Source organism: Scophthalmus maximus, chromosome 18 (genome assembly GCF_022379125.1).
Source record: "Scophthalmus maximus strain ysfricsl-2021 chromosome 18, ASM2237912v1, whole genome shotgun sequence".
NCBI classification, from domain to species: Eukaryota; Metazoa; Chordata; class Actinopteri; order Pleuronectiformes; family Scophthalmidae; genus Scophthalmus; species Scophthalmus maximus.
Window position 1 is genome coordinate 16,216,034 of NC_061532.1, and position 12,341 is coordinate 16,228,374.

Sequence of the window (12,341 nt, forward strand, 5' to 3'; positions counted from 1 at the left end):
ATTTATAAAGATTTGTGGTGTTTTACTAAGATATAAAACACACACACACACACACACACACACACACACACACACACACACACACACACACACACACACACACACACAGAGCAAGTTACTGTACTCAGTGAGCACACCCGGTCTTTTATTTTGAAAACCCCCGACCGGATGCGGAGTCCGTCCCCTCCGCGGTCCGCCTTGACGCCGGCCATCCAGGCACAGAGCCCCACAGCCAGAGCAGCCTCCACTGCCCGTGTCCACAGATCCCAGCTCCCCCCCCCCCCGGTTCTCTGTTTCCGCAGCAGGCTGTCTTTTTTTTTTCTTCTTCTGGTTTTCCCCTCTTCTCCGCTACTCTATTTCCTTGGAGCGACGGATCTCGGCCGGCGGAGCCCACGTCCCAGGTAGGTGGTGGTGATGATGATGGTGATAGCAACAACAACCGCGCTTGCATGGCGGAAATGTTGGCGGCGACACGGAGGCTGAGCTCCAGCGCCCCGTAGATCCCCCCCCCCCCCCCTCTCCTCCTCCTCCTCCTTCCCCCCCCCCCCCCCCCCCCCCCGCCACCACCGCTACATCCCGGCCTGTTGACTGCGTCGCCGCTGGGATCACGGTGGCCGCGCGGCGGTCACGGTGCGCGAGGGGAACCGTCCGCCCCCCCCCCCCCCCCCGTTATATCGGCGTCGTGGCGCGGACACTGTCCCTCCGCGGCTCGTTCCCGCTCTGTCTGCGCCGACAGAAGCGAGCGGGCACGTTTCAAAACAACCCGGCGTCACGGTGTGCGGAGAGCCGGGTGAGCTCGCCCGGAAGCTGCCGGCAGAGACGGCGGCCGGAGGCGGTTGAACGAACCCGGACACGAGACGTGATTGTTCAGCGGCGGCTAGGTGCGTGTAGCCGGTTAAGCTAGCTGCGGGTTTGTTTTCTGTTTCAGTGTCGGCATGGCTGCGTGCGGTTGGATGAGAGAGGACGCGCACACACACACACACACACACACACACACACACACACACACACACACACACACACACACACACACACACCTAGCATGAATCAAGAGACACAAGATGACACAAAGGGGGGGGGGGGGGGGGTGACAATGTGTGTGTGTGTGTGTGTGTGTTTGTGCTCGTGCCTCTCAGGAATCAATCTGTTGTATGAAAAAAGAAAAGAAAAACACAGAGGCGAGCTTTGGTTTGCAGTGTCCCGAGGTGTTAATGTGTAACAAGTCCCTCTTCTTGTGTGTGATTGTTTTTATTATCATGGGGGGGGTCTCACCTCCGTCCCAGCAGCAGGACAGCCAGAGGTATCTGCCCCCCCCCCCCCCCCCCCCCCCCCCCCCCCCCCACACACCCACCCACACACCCACACACACACACACACACATATACCTTACAGGGCTGCTGCTGATGATGATGATGATGATGATGATGATGATATAGACGGCAGCATCCCCCCAGGACACAGACTGTTGTTCGGGGGTCTGTATTCCACATGTACTCACTTGCCACCAGTCGGCATGTTGGCATCGCGTTGGCATATGACACCTGACTCTGTAATGTGAGCGATGTTCTGTACCGTGCCGATTCCCGGTACGTGGACTTTTTGCGTATCGGCCGATACCCAGGATCGATCCGATGCCAGCACAATTAGAAAAAGTATCACCTTGTAAAACATATGCCGCTGTTTTTACAACTAACCCCCGTATGGAAAATTGATGATGGCCGTCATTGTTGTTAGGCCTGCATGGCTCAACTAATACAAACAGAGAATGAATGACACAGAACGTTTTTTATTGTTATCTAGTTTGGATTTTTGAAGAACTGAAGAAGCGTGCAGCCACAGTTAAGATAAATCAAATAGTTTTAGCCTCTATCTTTCACAGTAACGGTATAAAATAACTAGTACGGTACTGACGCAGATATCAGATAACAGAGAATGCAAATGTCATGTCCGGCCATATGCACTTTGACTCCTCTTCGTGTTGTACTGTGAACAGTGTACCGAAATAAAGGGCTCCCGTTGGAACTGCATACTGGGCCTCCTCGACTCAACCTTCTGCAAACCCAAAATATTAACAGTCTCTGGCTAAAGCTACACTACTGGAAATCACTTATTTTTCATCGCTCCAAAAAACAGCGCTAATGTTTATCGAGCAGCGAAGAAGAAGAAGTGATCTCTGGTAGCGCAGCGTTTGGCCACAGCGAGCGAAAATGCCTGCAATTTAGCAATATTTTCATGCTGGAAAGTGCTGTTTTTATCTGGTTGCAACGACTTTAAAGACTTGGTATAGGGTCAGTACATAGTTTACCATATTCGCAAATGCCCGATCCGGCATTTCCCATACTGGTATCCTCATTCATCCAGGTCATAGTTATCCAATGGATTTTTGGATGATTGGACCATTGTCCTGATCTCACAACTACAGCTAAAATCAAAGCATGTCAAGGAATAGGACAAGAGGCGTGAATCTCTTTTTTAATCTTATCAAATAGGACAGATTCAGTTGTATAATAATAATAATAATAATGATGATGAACTTACCTTTCAAAACACAGTTACAAGTTAAAAATAAAGAATTGATGGCAAACGAGGTCACAATCCAAAACATTTTGAAGATCACACAGAAGTCGACATTAGAAGAAGACAAAACGATTAATGATGATGAAATGATTAAAATAGTGAGGAAGGTCAGGGGAAAGAAAAGGTCCTGAGGGCACGCTTATAAAAAACAATGTGTCTATAAATAAGTGCCGTCTTATTGCTTTGTCAAAACTTGATTTGTGATGCGGATGAACTGGTTTTTCGTCATCTCTTCTTTCCGCTTAACTTGTAGTATTTCATATCACTTAATGTCTGCCGCTGATATTAAAAGACATCTTTCAGCACGCGGGGAGGCACAATGTGACTTTTCTGCGCGTTCGTCTGACAGTGAATTATTAGCAGGCGGTGTCGTGTTGTGCCACAATTATCCCCAAGTTTTCCGATCCGTTCGCAGCTGACGCCCATCGCGTTCTCATTTGAATTTGTAGCTGCTGACGGGGAGAAACTCAACACCCATGGACAACCGATGCATCATTAATGCTATCTTATAAAGTCGGCCTTGGTAACTGCGAGTGGATTGACTTGAGTTAGTTGCCCTAATCCATTCATGAATAAGTAAACGGCCATGTATATTGCGGCGACAGCGGTCTATATGCCGCGGAGCCGTGCTGCTTCACGTAGACGCTTGATTGAATATTAACCGCTTTAAACTGTCCCGGGTCAATTATCTTTACACAAAGTCAGGTGACTGCCGCTTTTACAACATTTAACTTTGATCGGGGGCCGTCGACGTGTATGGAACCAAGTTCGCGTTTTGGCGCGTGGGAGCGGACCACATTCATATCGGCCCCGAGTGCGAAACAATAACTTCAGGGCAGTTCATTCCAGGCTGCGTGATCTTTTGATGAAGCACTTGAATCCAATGGTGGTGATAACACTCCAACTCATCCTTGAAACCCCGTGGCAGGTTTTTGGAAGGTTTTTTCCTCTCTGGTTTGTGTTTTGGTTCTGTTTGTCGAGTTGATCGCATCGGACAAATGTTGCATTTGCTACCATGTACCTGCTGTAACACACGATACCCCATCCATAATACAGGAGGCTGTGCTTTCTAGAGAGGTAGCCCCCCTCCTCCTCCTCCTCCTCACTTCATCTCTCTCTCTCTGCCCTTTGTGCTTCAACCCTCCATGCTCCATGCCACTGTCTGTCTTCATTTTTCCGCTAATGAGTTCATTAAACATATTAGTGTTGCTCTGCCAAAGAGGTTAGATGCAGTGCGGTGAGCAAAAAAGAAAAGAAAAAGGGGGCGGTGACATATTTCCCCAGTTTTATCTGTATTTAACACTGTGCACATTTGTCATGTTGCCGCGGCACCATTCCTCTTCTCGTTTTTGTCTTTTTTTAGCGCCACAATCCGCCGCCAAGTGGAGTTTTATTTAAAACGGAAGTGGGGATTTTCAATTCCCGCCTGCAATACCAGCCTGTCACCTGCACATCGAGCGCCTCTGTTTGCATGAAAAGCCATTCTAATTTCAAGCATCACAGTGTTTTTGGCTCGGTGTACAGTGTGTGTACAATGCTTGATATTGGCTTCAGTGTGCTGTGTATACATCCCCCTTTTGCACCCTGTTGTCCCAGATATATCCCTTCTTTTTCCTCCCTCTGAGAACGTCAGGCGGATGAGAAGGGAAGGCTGAAAAGAGCTATGGTGGAAACAAACAACACATTTTGAAGACATGTTCCCAGTTTGGGGTGGAGGAGGAGGGGTAGAGGGGGGTCTGGGCGGGGGGGGTCTCCTGCTACAAACACAAAGAACATTGAACTGAAGAGACGAGACACGTGCTTGTAGCGAGCTCCAGTGACAATGCTACCAAAACGGGAGAGCTCATCTGGTAGCATTGTTTTTGTTGGTATTGTTAATCTCTGTGTGGCGTTTCTCTTTCTGCTGCTCCCCGGAAATTCCACAAAAAGTACCATATATAGAGCAGAAGTCGCTGAAAAGACGCCTTTGCATTTGTTGTTCCTGCTTTGACCGAAATCATCACACACGGATTCGTGGATACACCCGTTTCTGAGCCATATTATGAAAGACTCTGCTCTGTCAAGCGGGAGAGGTAAAGAATAGCTGGTTACCGCGTGCGGTTCACTGAGCAATCAACTGTACGTCCAGTGTTGGCATTTGGCTGGCATTTATCATGTGAGACAAGAGCGCGGCGTGTGTTTTCTCTCTCCTCTGGCCTCCAGGATTTTAAGAGCACCGAGCCGAAAAAGATATGAAAATAATCATTAACCTCTTAAAGATGTTAATGAGTTGAGAATCTTAATGATGCCTCGTGCACGAAGGACTGTAGAGCTAATCACCGGCAGGTCGCGTGCGGCGACACACCTGTAGTTTGCTCGTGTCGCCTCGCAGAAGAATGCAGCCCTTTTTTTTTCCCCTAAAGGGCAAAATCTGTAGCAAAGACGGCTTTGTGCCATCACTCTCATCCTGCCTGAGGGCTGTTATTATCTGTATTGTAAGACAGAGTGTCCGTCTAGTGATCGCGCGAGCCAATCGCAGGGCGAGTGTGGGGCAGGTTTCCATGGAGAAGAACGGACTGGGCCGGGAGGCTGCCGGAGCTCAGCTCGAGCAGACCAGCCTGATCCAGGCCGATAGCATACTCCAGCAGCAGCAGCAGCAGAAGAAAAGGACCCAGCAGGCTTTGCCCTGCACTCTGCAGACGTCTCACTGACTGTCCACCTGTCTTACCCAGCTAGATGTGTTAAGACAGGGGCGGTATTGAAAGGAATATTCAGCCAGACAGGCTGATGACAGGTTGGATTTGTGTAGGACCTGGATGTCGGACCACATAATACCTTTGCCACAGCTGTCATGGGTTTGGGTTGAGGGGTTTCGCTCCGAGTTCCTGACGTGGACTTTCCCCCGCAAAGAGTGTGCTAACCCAAGGTCTGTTTTGCCCCGCGGGAAGGCCGCCCAGCCCGCAGTGCACTCACATCAGAGAGGATGTCTGTTTGCTCGTGTGTGCGCGCTGGCTTTTTGCTCTATCTTGGGGAGTTATTGCCGCTGCAGCCCGAGCTGAGAAGTGGGTCTTACGACATTTCTTCTCGGCTCATTGGAGCCGTCTAGAAATAGGCATGTAGCCATCCACATGCCGCACTTAAATTCTATCTTTCATTTTTTTTCCCCCTTTGCAGGAGGAGATACTTAACTGCCTCTTGTTGCACAGACTCCTGTCTCTTTTGCATTCATTTGTATCTAAGAATATCATATATATACTCATACACATATACTATTTGTGTGTCTTCTGTTTTTTCCTAGTTTTTATCTGTGTCTGTTTGGCAAAAAGACAAGACAAAAGAAGGATGCAGTGAAGCTTGTGGCTCCTCTCCATGAGGAACTGAACTTACATGGGTATGACACTGAGATTTTTTTTTAGCCCATCCGAACTTACTGTGCGACACCATAAGCCCACCTACTCCCTGCCAGACCAACCAACCAACCAACCAACCAACCACCTACGCACAAAAATCCCCTGATGCTCGGTGCCCATGGCCCATCAAAGAGCCATGTCAGCCCCTGTGAGTCCACAGCTCAGGCCGGCATCAGGGCAGACACGGAGGGCTGCAGGGATTCAGGGAGGCTGCGAAGAATTCTCAGCCGCCTGACAAGATACTGCACTGTCTGAGTCTTATGTACCCGACAGCATCTGACTCAAAACAGGATTTAAACCCACCCCAGTCTCTCTCTCCTTCAGGGCTCTTTCTAGAATGGGAGCATCCTGAAAGTACAAACCCCGTAATAGCGGCGTCCACGGATGGATGGGACCGAGATTTGGAGTGCAGAAGAGGCAGAGGCATATGGAGGAGAAATTAGGAGAGAAGAGAGAGGTAGTAATTGGGACAGCTGCGCAGCTTGAGGCACAAGCAGCCAGATCACCCACCTCTTTCCCACCCCTCACGCTCCCCAGCCCGACAAATAAAACAGGGAGCCAAAAAGCCAGATGCTGGCCATTAGGATCACAGTGACAATAGCCTAAATTCATTCTGCGGCCAGAACACAGAGGGCACAAGCCCTGCAAAAGCAGAAATAGAAGAGAACGACTATGAGCTCATCTGACAGAATGGGTGCATCTCCCATTCTTGGGTAGAGAGGTTGTGTGACGGGCCTGTCTGTACTTGGGGGATATTATTCTGTTTTCAACAGGAAGCCCAAATTCCCTGAAGCCACTCCACCTCTGCCCACACACATGAGGATTATTGAATGGCCTCCATTTAGCCAGTGGTATCTGATACAGTGCTGGCCAGGACTGGGTGGCCGGCGTGTGACCCCCACACTGGTCCAGAGAGGGTTCAACTCCAGGGCCCCTGGTGAGTGGAACCTGGAGTGCAATGAAAGGTCTGCATTATCTTTCTCACAGGCGGGGGGAAGCTATTTATGCCACTGCTGCCATTCCTGGAGGGTTTGTTTGCCGTGGTGGTGGTGGGGGGTGTTTGTGGATTTTTTGCTTTTACACTAACCCTAACCCTAACCCCAAGGGGGAAATTCATCTCTATGACCTCCGCTGAGAAGCCAGAATGGAGGGTCAGCAACATTTTGCAGTCCTGGAAGGGATCCAGTGTTTTTTGCGGAGCACTAGGCCCCCTGCAGTCTGCGCCAAGTTCACAGGAGGTGAGTTGGTTAATGTGCATGTGTCCATCTCCATATCTCTCAAAGAGTTCATTGTAAGTGTGTGTGGCGTGTGCAGTGTGTGTCGCTGATGGTCGGCGGTGTAGGGCGCCGGCTGAGAGGATTGTGAGGGATCGCAGAGGATTGGCCTGATTGGATTTCCATCGCAGGAGTCCTGTCACCTGGCCCAGCGCTGCGCTCCAGGAAACGGCGGGGTAGCAGTCAAACAGCAGCCACACTGTGAATACACAGCAGAATCTGCATTCGAGCACCGCAGACACAAACACCCACTGTTCAGAATAGAAAGATAAACCTCCTAATACGGAGTTCCAAACATCTTCCAACTCCTTCATTCAACCTTCAGACACTTAGGAATTAATGCTTGTGGTTTGTTTTCTGGAACCATTCAATTGCCTTATGGTTCATGCCAATGTCATATTTTCCCCCGAATTCGTCAATCCGAAGTGAAAGGTTTTCATATCAACCCGTCAGACTCAGACATATATGGAGCCTCAAAAGACCAGAATGCATTGCTGCTACAAGACATTTTGTGTTCTGACATTTAGAGCACAATGCTCTTGACTTGAAACAAAAAAAGAGCTGGTATAAACCTGCCCCCCTCCCCCTCCTTACATATAGGTCTAAAACCCAAAGGTGAGTTAACAGCCTGTTCCATTGAGCCTGTCAGTCCCTTTCTTCTTCTCTAGGGGTTGTTGAAAAGCACTCTGGGAAATATAGAAAATCACTAACTGAAGTGGAATCGGACAAGGAAGGCTGAAGGAAAGTGGGTACAACAAAATAGTAATTATAACAATTGCGGAATAACTCCAGGAGTGCATTGTTCACCGCGTATTGATGGGACTCAGAAGCGCAAGAGTATCTGAGGGTGGATTATTCTTCTCAGTTCTTTTTCTCACAGAAGAACAAGGGTGTTATTTAACAAAGCAGCGCTGGAATTTTACTGATTTTCCTAGAGTTTAGATACATATGTTAATGTATGCAAAAGAATGCAAAAAGGGTATACTCACCAAATAGATATACAAATATCTGCATGACTATGACATTAATTCATACGTGTTCAGTTTTCCCACCCAAAGACAGGAGAGCAGCACAGAGCTAGATGTGCAAAACGTGGAGGAAACATACATCAGGATTGTTTTTGCACTTGCATTGCATTTGAACAAAAATACTTACTGTTCTAACGACCTAGATGTTACCGGGGGAGCTTCTCCTTTTGGACAATTGTGGAAATATCTCTCGTTGGACCTCTCAGTAATGTCCCGCCTCTTGTTGCCCAATGGTGTATCTGTGCATTTAGGAGTTCTGTGTGCCAGCAAAAAGTCCCATTCCAAGTGTTTCAGTTATTGATTGAGCTATAAAACGAATTCATAATGCTCATGTTGCAGGCTTTGCATTTATAGATATTGAATTCCTTTGATACTGAGACGTCAATACTACACTTTCCGTGCAGATGGTTGGAATCTGTAGGTTGCTGGGGCAGTTCATGTAAGTAATGTGTGCGTCTAGTCAAAAAGTAACTGGTATTACCTTCAAGGTAAGACATACCTCATTGGGGCCCAGGGGCTTTCCATCAAAATGTGGCAAATTGATTTTTTTCGCTTTCACTCTGCTTCTAAAATAAATAATTACAGAAGTGAAAGAGGCTGTGCATCCCTGTGTGAGCAGAAAACATTAATGTTGAGGTCAACTTCAGCTTTACATGCAGCTGTCTGTCTTTGCCCCAGTTATCTTGGTACCATTTCAGCCTCAGGTCTTCTTTCCTGTAATTGTCACAAATTCAGAACAATTGTTTTGCAGACTTTTTTACAGGAAGACTTTGAGTTCATTATGGAAGTTACAGTTGGAGAACTTACACCATCCATCTACTGGATGAAGGCTATCTCAGAATTGAGCTAGTGACAGATACAGTGGAGGGTTAAATGCTCATGTGGTGTCTCTGAAGTAGGGTTGGGCGATGTCTACTGAGTTGGCATATGGCGACGTGGACAGTGAAACATCATGATGGATGATGGCGTGGGGAGGGTGTGTTTACAGATTGACGAAGTTCCACCATTTCACAAAGATCATTAGCACTTGCATTGCAGTAAAGAAAACACTCTGTATTTTTGCCCGTCCATTCTGCAACACATGCCATTGTTTTTAAACTAAAACGGAGCCAGCAGCTTTTCCAAACTTCTCTGCTTTAGGTGCTGGAAAAACTAGTGTGGGAAATGTAGCAGTAGTGATGCGCTTTTAAAAATTGCTTCCACCGTTGCCTTCCCACATCAGCCCCTTTCAAGTATCCTCTAGAAAGCCTCTGCAGGCTTGTTGACGCCCCTCCGTCCCCCTCCGGCATTTGCAAGAGTGGCAGTAACTGGCATTCACCTATGGCAAAGCCCTCGGCAAAACTAGCATGAGATCATTTGCATCTGACATGCCTGTCATGTAGCCCCAGGGCTGTTGCAGCACACAGTGTCATTTCCTCCCCATCCCTCTCCATTTTTGTTATCATGATGGCACCGTCCTCCACAACCCCACTGCTCCTTATTGCCGGTGCCGTCAATGCAGAGGGGGCTTTAAAGGGCCCGCATGGCGAACTGATTCCTCTGTTTTAGCAGTGGTGTGGTCGAGCAGTGACAACACGCCAGTCAGATATAAGAGCCCCTTAATAGGACTGAATGATATGACACAGCAGACCAAGGCCTATTATTCTGCCTGAGCTGTGGAACAGACGGAGAGAGAGCAAGAGAAAGTGACTGCACCCCCACCCCCAAAAAAAGATGAAACATGCCTCGTGGAAACAGCAGGGAAGTGCGACATACATACACTATATGTAAGTAAGTATGGGGGTGGTCTGAACCATCGAGATGCCTTCAGTCTGTCCGTCTTTGTCGGCGGTCCAGAGCGAGTTTTGACGTGGATCGAGGAGACACTCGTGTGATGCCAGCCACACTATCAGGTTTTCAAGCATGCTTCTGTAAAATAGCTGTGAGACAAGCCGCTCCGAAGAAAAAAAACAGCCTTTCCCTTAGCCTTACTTTTCTTTGATGTTGTGACAACGGCAAAGAATTGAAGTTGACACATCAACTCGGTGAGGAGCTTTAAACACCCGGCGAGGGCTTTGCCTCCTCACTTTGATTTGTGGAGTAAATTGAGGATTATTATAGATGAATGCGGTGTTATGGTTGTCCTCCAACTCTTGATGTTCAAACAAAAACTAAAAACAGTGCAACTGCTGTGCTGTCGCATTAGAGCAAGAATAGGGCAAGCCGCCACCCCGCATGACTTACTCACCCATCACCGTTCCACATGCGCCGCATTGAGTTTTTTTTAAAAGAGTCCAAACGCCTGTATAGTCGTTGCAGAATAATCTACCCTGTCTGCATTTGAGAGCTAATTACATTTGTCCGAGTGCGAGAAGGGAAGTGGGCAAGGTTTTTACAGCATGGAGAGGCTCGGGCCGGGTCAAGGTCAAGATATGACGGTCAAGCTTCATCTGTAGGCTTACCCCCCTGTTTGAAAGCTGACCCATCCACTCGGTTTAAAATAACAAAACGCCTCTGTCGCTCAGCCGCCTTTTTGCGTCCGCAGTGGCATCATCCGGCTCGCTCCGTCTTTGCCCTCCTCTGGCAATCGGCGCCCTAATTGAGGCACTCTTGAGCCATGTTTAGCACCGTGGCAATGTTGCCCCGCAGATAATCATTGTCTTGTGGATTAGCATAACAACAGAGGAGAGGCTTTGCTTTAATTCCACTAACACTGGACCAAGCTCCTTTGTGTCGGCTCGCCTGCCGAGGTTGTCTTAACCGGGATTAGAAGCATGGGCTGCTAGCGCCCACCAGGCCCCCACACTGCGCTCGTGCCCCTGCCTCTTTGTTCTCTAGTGAACCCTCTTCGTGCCCTTGGATATTTCGTCACGTCAGAACCAGAAAATCACAATTTTCACCTCACCATTGTGCCATGAAACCCCACCTGAATGTCGAAAAAGTTGAAACGAGTGGCTCACCATTAACTATTCATGGCAGCTGAATGAAAACGATCACATTGAGAATCACCTCCAGGTTCCACCCTGGCCTTCTGTCAAAAGGACCGAAGTTAACAAGGCTTTCTTTACATAGCTAAAGAAAAAAAGCAAAACACATCTGCCAACTTTGTTCAAGCAGCTTGTGCACCATGCTCTGTACCAAATAAGTTTTACTTTCCTTCACCAGCGAGTGACCTTGTGCTTGGACGTGTGCTTGAAGTTCCAGCCCTATCTGAAGTAGCTCATGAGTCGCGCCAACTTCATAAACACATTAACATTGGAGACTTCAAACCCTGTCTGAGGATTCAAAGCGCACTGATGCATTGATCCTGATTGGAAATCATAAACTGGTACACGCACCCAAGTGTCATCTACAAAACTAACAAAGAAAAATACTCCTTACTATCAAATGATATTGTGAAGATGTAGCTTTCTTAATAAGACTGACCTGGATCGCAGTTGGTCGCCTGTTGGTTCGGGTGGTGGCGAGTGCAGGCAAACAAGGCCGGCGTGTGCAGCAGTGAGCACGGCACGCCGTCCTTTCCTAGTCTGCTGGTGCAGCGCAGTCGGGGCTCCCACGGGAGACGGGGTGTAACCACTTGTCTGTTTCTGCAGGCGAGAGGGGAGAGGGGAGCTGAGAGCACCGAGACGGAGGAGTGACGGGCGGAGGGAAAAGGCGTGGGGTGGGGTGGGCTGGGGTTGGGGGCAGCCACTGACCCTGTAGGCACATAAGATTAAGAGGAATAATAAAAAGGGGTCTTGGCAGTGCTTCACTAATACGCATGATAATTTAAAGATGCTTTGAGAAGAAATGTCAGAGATGTGTGGGTGGGCACATTTAATGTGTGTGTGTGTGTGTGTGTGTGTGTGTGTGTGTGTGTGTGTGTGTGTGTGTGTGTGTGTGTGTGTGTGTGTGTGTGTGTGTGTGTGTGTGTGTGTGTGTGTGTGTGTGTGTGTGTGTGTGTGTGTGTGTGTGTGTGTGTGTGTGTGTGTGTGTGTGTGCGCGCGCAGAAGAGAGGGAGATGCACGCATCAACAATCTCCATGGAGGATTCCTGTGGCAAAGAATTCTCGGCTTCCCGAGCAAACAAGTGGTGAGGCGTGCAAAAAGGAATTT

At 48.5% G+C, this 12,341-nt stretch overlaps 1 protein-coding gene across 3 annotated transcripts in view; it reads left to right on the forward strand.

Moving 5' to 3' along the window:
• Positions 1 to 223: 223 nt before the first annotated feature.
• The window catches only part of fut8b (fucosyltransferase 8b (alpha (1,6) fucosyltransferase)), an 82,359-nt gene continuing 70,241 nt past the window's right edge, over positions 224 to 12,341 (forward strand). For 2 of the 3 annotated variants that reach the window (XM_035617067.2, XM_035617066.2), the window contains exon 1: positions 224 to 401. The gene's annotated coding sequence lies outside the window, so the exon portion shown is untranslated. Of the gene's footprint in view, positions 402 to 705; positions 882 to 12,341 lie in introns of those variants that run through there. The other variant, XM_035617069.2, reaches the window with a different exon arrangement.